The 10,337-nt window shown below is 47.0% G+C and overlaps 1 pseudogene; it reads left to right on the top strand.

Annotated features, from left to right (window-relative positions):
* The first annotated feature begins 9,901 nt into the window (after positions 1–9,901).
* LOC126099892 (5S ribosomal RNA) lies at positions 9,902–10,019 on the top strand (annotated as a pseudogene).
* The last annotated feature ends 318 nt before the right edge of the window (positions 10,020–10,337 follow it).

Below are 10,337 nucleotides of genomic sequence, written 5' to 3'. Positions count from 1 at the left end.
ATCTCATATCCTCCTCTCAAGACACTGTCCATCCCGTTCAACTGCTCTTCCAAGTCCTTTGCTGTCTCTGACAGAATTACAATGTCATCGGCGAACCGCAAAGTTTTTATTTCTTCTCCATGGATTTTAATAGCTACTCCGAATTTTTCTTTTGTTTCCTTTACTGCTTGCTCAATATACAGATTGAATAACATCGAGGAGAGGCTACAGCCCTGTCTCACTCCTTCCCAACCACTACTTCTCTTCCATGTCCCTGAACTCTTATAACTACCATCTGCTTTCTGTACAAATCGTAAATAGTCTTACGCTCCCTGTATTTTACCCCTGCCACCTTTAGTATTTCAAAGAGAGTAGTCCAGTCAACATTGTCAAAAGTTTTCTCTAAGTCTACAAATGATAGAAACGTAAGTTTGCCTTTCCTTAACCTTTCTTCTAAGATAAGTCGTAGGGTCAGTATTGCCTCACGTGTTCCGACATTTCTACGGAATCCAAACTGACCTTCCCGAGGTCGGCTTCTACCAGTTTTTCCATTCGTCTGTAAATAATTCGCGTTAGTATTTTGCAGCTGTGACTTATTAAACTGATAGTTCGGTAATTTTCACATCTGTCAACAACTGCTTTCTTTGGGATTGGGATTATTATATTCTTCTTGAAGTCTGAGGGTATTTCGCCTGTCTCATACATCTTGCTCACCAGATGGTAGAGTTTTGTCAGAACTGGCTCTCCTAAGGCCGTCAGTAGTTCTAATGTTGTCTACTCCCGGGGCTTTGTTTCGACTCAGGTCTTTCAGTGCTCTGTCAAACTCTTCACGCAGTATCGTATCTCCCATTTCATCTTCATCTACATCCTCTTCCATTTCCATAATATTGTCCTCAAGTACATCGCCCTTGTAATAGACCCTCTATACCGATTATTCGGACTAAAATACCGGTATCGGTTTTTCCCACCCGTGCGGTGTATCGAGCCCCTGTGACAGCGTGGCTCTGGAGCGTGGCTGGCTAGAGTTCCGGGCTAGCTAGCGCCCTGCGGCCGTGGGCGGCAGCCACGCTCCTCCGTTCTTCCCTCCTCCTCGGGTCAGGGAACCGGTCGGCCGGCCAGCGGGGCAATTATAATCGAATCAGGTCGGCACATCCGAGCCCCGGGCGCTGCCGGCAACAAAACGACCATCCATACCGCCTGGCCTGTCTCTGTCAGGCGGCCGCGAGGAAACAACTTTGCCGCACCTACACAGCGGATCAGGCGAGAGCGCCGACACTTGCAAGCCACGCTCCCGCAACTAAGCGCGGAGAAAGCACCTGTTCCTGAGCGAAATTCAGTTTTGGAGCAGCGAAAGCAACAGTGAACACGCTGTTAAGGACTTTCTTTTTTAATGCGAGACAAACAAATGTTTGGTGTGGAATAGATTCTGCTGTGAACGCGTGCCGCAAGGAAGTATCCACACATACAGGGTAAACGGACTCACTCTGCTACATTAACAACCGGTGTCCGCCCCCGGTAGATGAGTGGTTAGCGCGACAGAATGTCAAAAATGGCTCTGAGCACTATGGGACTTAACTGCTGAGGTCATCAGTTCACTAGAACTCAGAACTACTTAAACCTAACTAACCTAAAGACATCACGCACATCCATGCCCGAGGCAAGATTCGAACCTGCGACCGTAGCGGTCGCGCAGATCCAGACTGTAGCGCCTAGAACCGCTCGGCCACTCCGGCCGGCACAGAATGTCAATTCTAACTTACTATATCATGGTTTGTTTTCTTTGTTTCTATGTTAAGATAGTTATTCATGAATGTTTTCCTATGGATACCACTTTGCTCACCAAATAACGTCTGACAGTTGATACATTCGTTGATATTTCTGTCAAGTTCAAAAAATGGTTCAAATGGCTCTGAGCAGTATGGGACTTAACTGCTGAGGTCATCAGTCCCCTAGATCTCAGAACTACTTAAACCTAACCAACCTAAGGATATCACACACATCCACGCCCGAGGCAGGGTTCGAACCTGCGACCGCAGCGGTCGCAGGTTCCAGACTGTAGCCCCCAGAACCGCTCGGCCACCCCGGCCGGCTTTCTGTCAGGTTGATTACATGTCTAGTGTATATTCCAATACGGTCTGGTTTTTAAGGCGGAACGTAAAATGTCTCCCATTTTTGGTTTCCAACACAAGATTTAATAAGAAACTAGTTAAAATACAACATTATTTTAAAATGCATAGAAAACATCCACAACTCAAAATATATAAAACAAATAATAATAACCCAACTAGCAATAAGTAAGAAACTCCTTAAAATACCTTTTATCTACCAATTATTCTGTGTAAATAACTAGATCTTGCAATCAATGGTTTCTTCCAAATACCTTCTGCCACATGTACAAATGTAGTGTATCAAAACTCAGAAAACGCTAAACTGAAATAATAAACAGGTTCAGGAACTACTAACGAACACAGTCTGACAGACACTCGAAAAAAAAACACCAAATGAAATAATTACCTGGACAATAACAGAAATATAAAAGAACAGAAAGGATTGTCTCATCGGAACAAGTAAAATGAAAACTGTATCTGTAAAACGAAAATTGTTATTTTGTAAATAAAAGTTTATAAACGTTAAAAAAAGGGGCCCAGGTTCGATTCCCGGCTGGGTCAGAGATTTTATCCGCTCAGAGACTGGGTGTTGCGTTGTCCTAATCATCATCATTTCATTCCCATCGACGCGCAAGTCGCCGAAGTGGTAGATCGAAAGACTTGCACCCGGCGAACGGTCTACCCGACGGAAGGCCCTAGTCACAAGACATGTATTTATTTTTATTTATTGGTTCAAATGGCTCTAAGCACTATAGGACTCAACTGCTGAGGGCATCAGTCCCCTAGAACTTAGAACTACTTAAACCTAACTAACCTAAGGACATCACACACATGCATGCCCGAGGCAGGATTCGAACCTGTGACCGTAGCGGTCGCGCGGTTCTAGACTGTAGCGCCTAGAACCGCTCGGCTACCCAGGCCGGCCTTTATTTATTAACAACCGGTGTAACCGCCAGAATGTTGAATGCAAGCATGCAAACGTACATGCGTTGTGTTGTGCAGGTGCTGGCTGTTAGTTTGGGGATAGGTCAATATCTGTTGCACTTGGTTGTTCAGAACAGCGACGGTTAATGCTGTTTCTAGACGACGTTGGAGTCGTCGTCGTATGATGTTCCATATACGCTGGATCTGGCGATAGGGCAGTCAAGGCAATATGCCGACACACTGCAGAACATGTTGGCTTACAACAGCGGTACGCGGACGAGCGTTATCCTGCTGGAAAACACCCCCTCCCCCCCCCAAGCTATTCATGAACGGCAGCACAACATGACGAATCATCAGATTGACGTACAAATTAGCAATCAGTTGGGAGTGCTCCTTTTTCATACGAAAACGCATCCCTGACCATAGCACCAGGTGTAGGTTCACTGCGTGTAGCACGCAGACACGTTGGTTGCAGGCCCTCAACTGGCCTCCTTTTAGGCGACAAACGGCCACCGCTGGCACCGAGGCAGATCCAGTTTTCATCAGAGTACATAACAGGCCTCTACCCAGTCCTCCACTGAGCTCGCGCTTGATACCAATGAAGTCTCAAATGGTGGTGGCGTGGTTAGTGGAATGCGCGCCACAGGGCGTCTGGCTCACAGCTGTCCGTAAGTAACATATTTGTAACAGTTCGTTGTGTCACTGTGGTGCAAGCTGCCGCTCAGATTACTGCTGAAAATGCGGTACCATGCGCCAGAGCCATTTGCCGGATACGATAGTCTTCACTTTCGGTGGAACCACGTGGTCATCCAGAGCCCAGTCTACTTGCGAGCGTACATTTTTATTACCACCGCTGCCAGCAATCATGTACAGTGGCTACGTTCCCGCCAAGTCTTTCCGCAGTACCGCAGAAGGAACACCCAGCTTCACCTAGCCCTATTACATGATCTCGTTCAAGCTCAGTATGGTGTCGATAATAGCGTCTTCGTAGCATTAAAAACATCCTTGACTAACATCACCTCACCACGTGCAGTGTCCGCAGCATGTAGCGTAGTGGCTAGCGTTGCTGCCTCGGTGTCACGCGGTCCCGGGTTCGATTCCCGGCCGGGTTGGAGATTCTCTCTGCCCAGGGACTGGGTGTTTGTGTTGTCCTCATCATATAATCATTCGCGACGTTGGCTAGACTGGATTGAGAAAAAATTGGACTGTTTAAAAATTGGGACTTCGTACGGGCACTGATGACCGCGTGGTTGAGCACTCCACAAACCAAACATCAACCACGTCCTGTCTCAAAGGTAAATAACGCTCACGACCGTTACAATGTGTATCTGACCAAACCTGATTTGCAAAAAAATGGTTCAAGTGGCTCTGTGCACTATGGGACTTAACATCTGTGGTCATCAGTCCCCTGTCCGCCCCGGTAGCTGAGTGGTAGCCGGCACGGTAGCTCAGCGTGTTCGGTCAGAGGGTTACGTGCCCTCTGTAATAAAAAAAAAAACTGAGTCAATCGATCAACAACGAATATAAATGGATGTCTTACGACGTCCGCACCGACCAGATGCAACGAACAAAAGCGAACAAAAATGAGATTTAAAAAAAAAAAAAAAAAAAAAAGTGGTCAGCGTGACAGACTGTCAATCCTAAGGGCCCGGGTTCGATTCCCGGCTGGGTCGGAGATTTTATCCGCTCAGGGACTGGGTGTTGTGTTGTCCTAATCATCATCATTTCATCCCCATCGACGCGCAGGTCGCCGAAGTGGCGTCAAATCAGAAGACCTGCACCAGGCGAACGGTCTACCCGACGGGAGGCCCTAGCCACACGACATTTCCATTTTTTATCAGTCCCCTACAACTTAGAACTACTTAAACCTAACTAACCTAAGGACATCACACACATACATGCCCGAGGCAGGATTCGAACCTGAGACCGTAGCAGTCGCGCGGTCCTGATTTGCATCTTCATGGTGATGTTACTAGCGCCATTCTTATGCAACAGGCGCAAATTTTGAACAGACGTCATCTCTCAGCTGCATAAATACGAATAACCAATTGTCATTTGTGTCGCAAAACTCCTTGTTGGTGCTGCGATTTTTTCCCGTCAGTGTATCTTAGGCCACAATATTCAGTAAGACTTATAGTTAATCACTCATTTTGATCCAGAAACGTTTCCATTATTCAAGAATACATATTTTCACTAGGTTGTCGGCAACTATGAAAGTTTAGTTAATCAGAGGATCGTAAAGGATTTATTACTGGTAAACTACTACTACTCCGCTAAATAAATTTCGTAGCACGATCATTCTATATATGTGTGGGAATACGAATCGGCCCATTACGCAAACATTTTGTGACGTCAGTGGGTATTTTTATTCGGTTCTAGAAAAGGCAAGCTAAATTTTAGTAATAATTACTGAAACGAAAATTAGGTCTTAAACATTTTTTTGTCGATTATGATTATCACTTTAGTCTCCAGAAAGTTATATCTATAGGACGTCCATTACATTACTAGCTTGTCATCAGCAATGAAATAATGTTAGTCTGATGTGGGTGGACAAGCTAATGCATCACCTTGTCCGTCAACGCAGTTTTGTTGCGTGAAAAATTTTCACGACAATATTTTGCAGTTACGTACGGTTATTTTCGTGTCTCCTGCGGTCATTATCACTCTTGTCTGTTATAGAGGTAGACGTGGAAACCCGATACAGCATTTTAGTGAACCACACTCGGGAATTTAAACTTTGAACTTCGTAGGTCACAGTGTTTACAGTTACGTTCAGGTTGACGCTTAGCTGTTTTTATGTTCGTTGTAGAGGCTGTGGCTGAAATTTTTCATATTTTGAAATCAGTATATACTTTAGGTGGGTGGTGATTGTGAGCTGTTACGTGTTCAGCAAGTGTATCAACTAAACTGTTATTTTTCTAAGACTCTGGGGCGTTGAGACTAGATATTTTTGCAATTTCTGCCTATTTGTCCTACGTATACTGAGTGAAATGTGTTTTTTGTGTCGTATTGTCTATTCTGTATCCTATTTGCAGCCGATGTTGAAATTTTGCCTGTTATGTGGACCATTTTATTATTACTATTATTGTTGTTATCATAATAGAAGGAGTGCCATTTTGTTTTGTGGGGGTATTCTTGTTCTGTTGTTCGCTACGTGTTGCGTGTTGTCATTGTCTGTGTTACGGTCCTCTGTGGTGTTTAGGATGGACTCGTGAGTGTGTGTGTTTTTTGCTTTGTTCTGTTTTTAGGGTGCACAAACAATTAGAGTCATATGCGTCCATGTCAGAAACGAAGACCATGAAGATGAAAAAGGAGTTAAAAACGACTACACGTTAGGCCCAATTTACGGAAGGAAAGACAGCTGAAAACAGGGACGTGGAGAAAAGTCCATAAAATACGCCAGAGAGAAACGGAGGTCCTGAATTGAAGATTAAATGTCCTTCGCCATATTGCTACGACGGATAAAAAGTAAAACGACGTCGTCAGGCCGCGTGTCGTTCGCTAAAACGATAACTAAGATAGCAAACATAAATGAGAACGTAAGTAGTTAAAAAAAGGTCATTCCGCCAGAGAATGGTAAACCGTCAAAGGTTGAGGACAACGAGCACAAAGTGGTGGGAAAGCACCACTTAAACGTATGGCGATGGCTAGAAAGACAGTGCCCAATACGCAACCTAGCTAAAATGATCTCTACACGTCGAGAGGACGAGAGGAAGTTGTCGAAGCCGCTGGGAGAGGTTTATTCCCCGGAGTTTGCTCCCATGAAGGGAGGACCAGTGGTGATGTCAAAGTGACACCACCTGCTGACAGACGGCAACACAGAGATCATCGGAGGGAGTCAAAGAACTAGCGGGCCGACGTACGAGAACTGCAGCCTTAGCAGCAGCTTCAGAGCCCTCGTTTCTTGTCAGACAGACTTGACCAGGAACCCACATAAACATGACAGTGGATCCATCAAGAGTGAGCAAGTGACTCTTGAATCCGCTGCACTAAGGGATGGACGGTGTACAGCACACTGAGGCTCTGAAGGGCAATGAGAGTGTCGGAGCAATTGAAAAGCCTGTGTCGCCGGATGTACTGCGTTGCCTGATACAGGGCGAAGAGCTCTGCTGTAAATACTGATCAGTGTTGCGGAAGCTGATACCGAAAACCGTTGGTGTCAATGACGAGGGAACACCCGACACCACCGTCAGTCCAAGAGCCATCAATGTACACAAAGGCACTATCGTGAAGTTCCGTGCGAGGATCGAGAAACTTACAGCGATAGAGCAAGGCTGGAATATTGTCCTTAAAAAGGAAATGAAGGCCAGGGAGAATACGGGCCGCCGCACGAAGCCAACTTGGTGTAGGGTCACACCCATTGGGGAAGTGGCGGGTAGTGTGAAGCTGAGTTGCTAGAGCTCCAGGGGGTAACAGACAAGAGGGATGCGCCACATACTGGCGATCAAAGGAGGAAGTATAGGATGGGTGGCCTAGCATGGCAGACAAACGGGATGCATATCTGCTGAGGAGAAAATCATGGCGGTATGACAGCGGTAGTTCTGCAGCTTCTGCATTTAGACTCTCACCGGGCTAGTTTAAAAGGCGCCAGAGGCCAAAGGTATGCCGCTGTGGTGGATGGTACTGAGACGGTGAAGAGGGACGGACGTGCGGATGCATAAACGAAACACTCATAGTCTAGTTTCGAATGGACACAGTGGAAAAGCGAAAGCCAATGTCGATGTTACATGAGTAAAGAAGATCGAGACAATGCTGAGGACGCTGCTCAACTAGACAAGACTGCAGAGAACAGCAATAGTTGGCAAAATCGTCAATGAAAAGGGAACTGAAGATGGCTGGCGGGAAACAGACCATAATAGGGTTAATGGTGACAGCAAAGGGAACGATGCTCAGGACGGAACTCTGGGGCACACCGTTTTCCTGGATAAAGGTGTCCGACAAGGTAGAACCCACACGGACCTTGAAAACTCCGGCTTTTAAAAACTCCTAAAGTAAACGGGGCATGCAGCCACAGAATCGCCACGCGTAGGGAGTACAGAGGATACCAGTCCTCCAGCAGGTATCGTAAGCTTTTTCCAAATCGAGAAACACGGCCACATCCTGATATTCCCGCAGAAAACCATTCATCGTAAGGGTTACATAGTGACGAGATGGTCACCTGCAGAACGGCGCGCTCCAAATTCATACTGTGCAATGGTTAGTAAATTGCGAGAAGCGAGCCACCATACCTGCCGGCCATGAATAAAAAGGTCCATCACCTTGCGAACACAGCTGGTGACAGAAATGGGGCGATAACTAGAAGGAAGGAGTTTAAATTTCCCTTACGTCTATGATTACATATTTTTTTGGCATCAGACTACCGGTTTCGGTGTATAATGATCATCTTCAGATCTGTTTTATAAAAACATGTCCTACTGTACTGCAGCCATACCTCAGGTCACGCCTCCGGAACATCTGGCAAAGGGACCGATCGGCAATTTGCGAAGGCAGCAGCTCAGGCAATCACCCCTCCCTGGACCTGGCCTGTAACACCGGGTACGTGCGAGCCCTACCTGTCGTCTCGGGGCTGGGAATTACGCGTTTCCCAGTCACCTGCTACGTGTCAGACGGCCTTCAAGAGCGCACACGGAGGAGGAGCCTCAAACGCCAAAGAGGAGGAAGAATAGGAGAAGGGGAACAAACAAAGAAAAAAGGAACGAAAAACAGTGGACAGACTGTTCTGATGTCGGCTACTGAAAATGCAAAACACATTCCCAAAAACATCTCACACAAGTTCCCCAAGGGAGGAGAAAAAGAGCAGCAAGGAAGGGAAAATATGATACAAAGAGTAGGGCCCTGAGGCAATCAAGCACGAACTCGCCAAAAATCGGCGAGCCCCCTCTGTGTGTGTGTGTGTGTGTGTGTGTGTGTGTGTGTGTGTGTGTGTGTGTGCGCGCGCGCTGGCTGGTGTGGCCGAGCGGTTCTAGGCGCTCCAGTCTGGAAACGCGCTACCGCTACGGTTCAAAATGGTTCAAATGGCTCTGAGCACTATGGGGCTCAACTTCTAAGGTCATTAGTCCCCTAGAACTTTGAACTACTTAAACCTAACTAACCTAAGGACATCACACGCATCCATGCTCGAGTCATGATTCCAACCTGCGACCGTAGCGGTCGCGCGGTTCCAGACTGCAGCGCCTTTAACCGCTTGGTCACCACGGCCGGCTACCGCTACGGTCGCAGGTTCGATTCCTGGCTCGGACATGGATGTGTGTGATGTCCTTAGGTTAGTGAGGTTTAAATAGTTCGAAGTTCTAGGGGACTGATGACCTCAGCAGTTAAGTCCGATAGTGCTCAGAGCCATTTGAATCATTTGTGTGTGTGTGTGTGTGTGTGTGTGTGTGTGTGTGTGCGGGCGCGTGCTCCTTTTCCGTCTTCCTTCCCTGTTGGGATTGGTTTAAATCCGCGTCCGATCATCCAGATTTAGATTTTCAGCGATTTTCCTAAACAGCTCTAGCCAAATCCCGGGATGATTCCTTTGAAAGAGGATGGCCGATCCTTAAACAATCCGAGCTGGTACTCCGCCACCCAAAACCTTGTTGCCAACGGGATATTAAACGCTATGATTAGGGTTTCCCGCATAACATGCGGGACTACCACTCCTGGAAGAAAATATATTGTGAATATTTGACTTGGCCACCTATTTTTATTGTGCAGCGGAGTGTTCAACGATTTGAAACTTTCTGAAAATAGGAGATGAGGTACTGTCGGAAATACGGAAGTAGAGGAGTGAGGGCGGGGTTCGTAAGTAGTGTTTGCGTAACTTAAACAGCACTATAGCTCATCATAGTCGGTCGTGGGACTGGCCACCCTACACGATAAAAAAAAAATTAGTGTCGATGGCATTTACGAGTGGCAACGGCCTTGCCGCAGTGGATACACCGGTTCCCGTGAGATCACCGAAGCTAAGCACTGTCGGGCGTGGTTGGCACTTGGATGGGTGACCATCCAGGCCGCCATGCGCAGCTGCCATTTTTTAGGATGCACTCAGCCTCGTGATGCCAATTGAGGGGCTACTCGACCGAATAGTAGCGGCTTCGGTTGAGAATACCATCTTACGACCGGGAGAGCGGTGTGCTGACCCCACGCCCCTCCTATCCGCATCCTCCACCGAGGATGACACGACGGTCGGATGGTCCCAGTAGGCCACTCGTGGCCTGAAGACGGAGTGGTATTTACGAGGTGTCACGTGTCAGTCGCACACAACTGATGCGAAAACTGACGAAGAAACAGCCAGCTAGAGCAATGAATACAAGACAGTACAGTCGTCGTGTGCGAAAGGCAAAAATT

This window comes from Schistocerca cancellata, chromosome 1 (genome assembly GCF_023864275.1).
Source record: "Schistocerca cancellata isolate TAMUIC-IGC-003103 chromosome 1, iqSchCanc2.1, whole genome shotgun sequence".
Classification (NCBI taxonomy): Eukaryota; Metazoa; Arthropoda; class Insecta; order Orthoptera; family Acrididae; genus Schistocerca; species Schistocerca cancellata.
The sequence above is the reverse complement of the archived record's forward strand: the minus strand, read 5'-3'. Positions and strand labels throughout refer to the sequence as shown.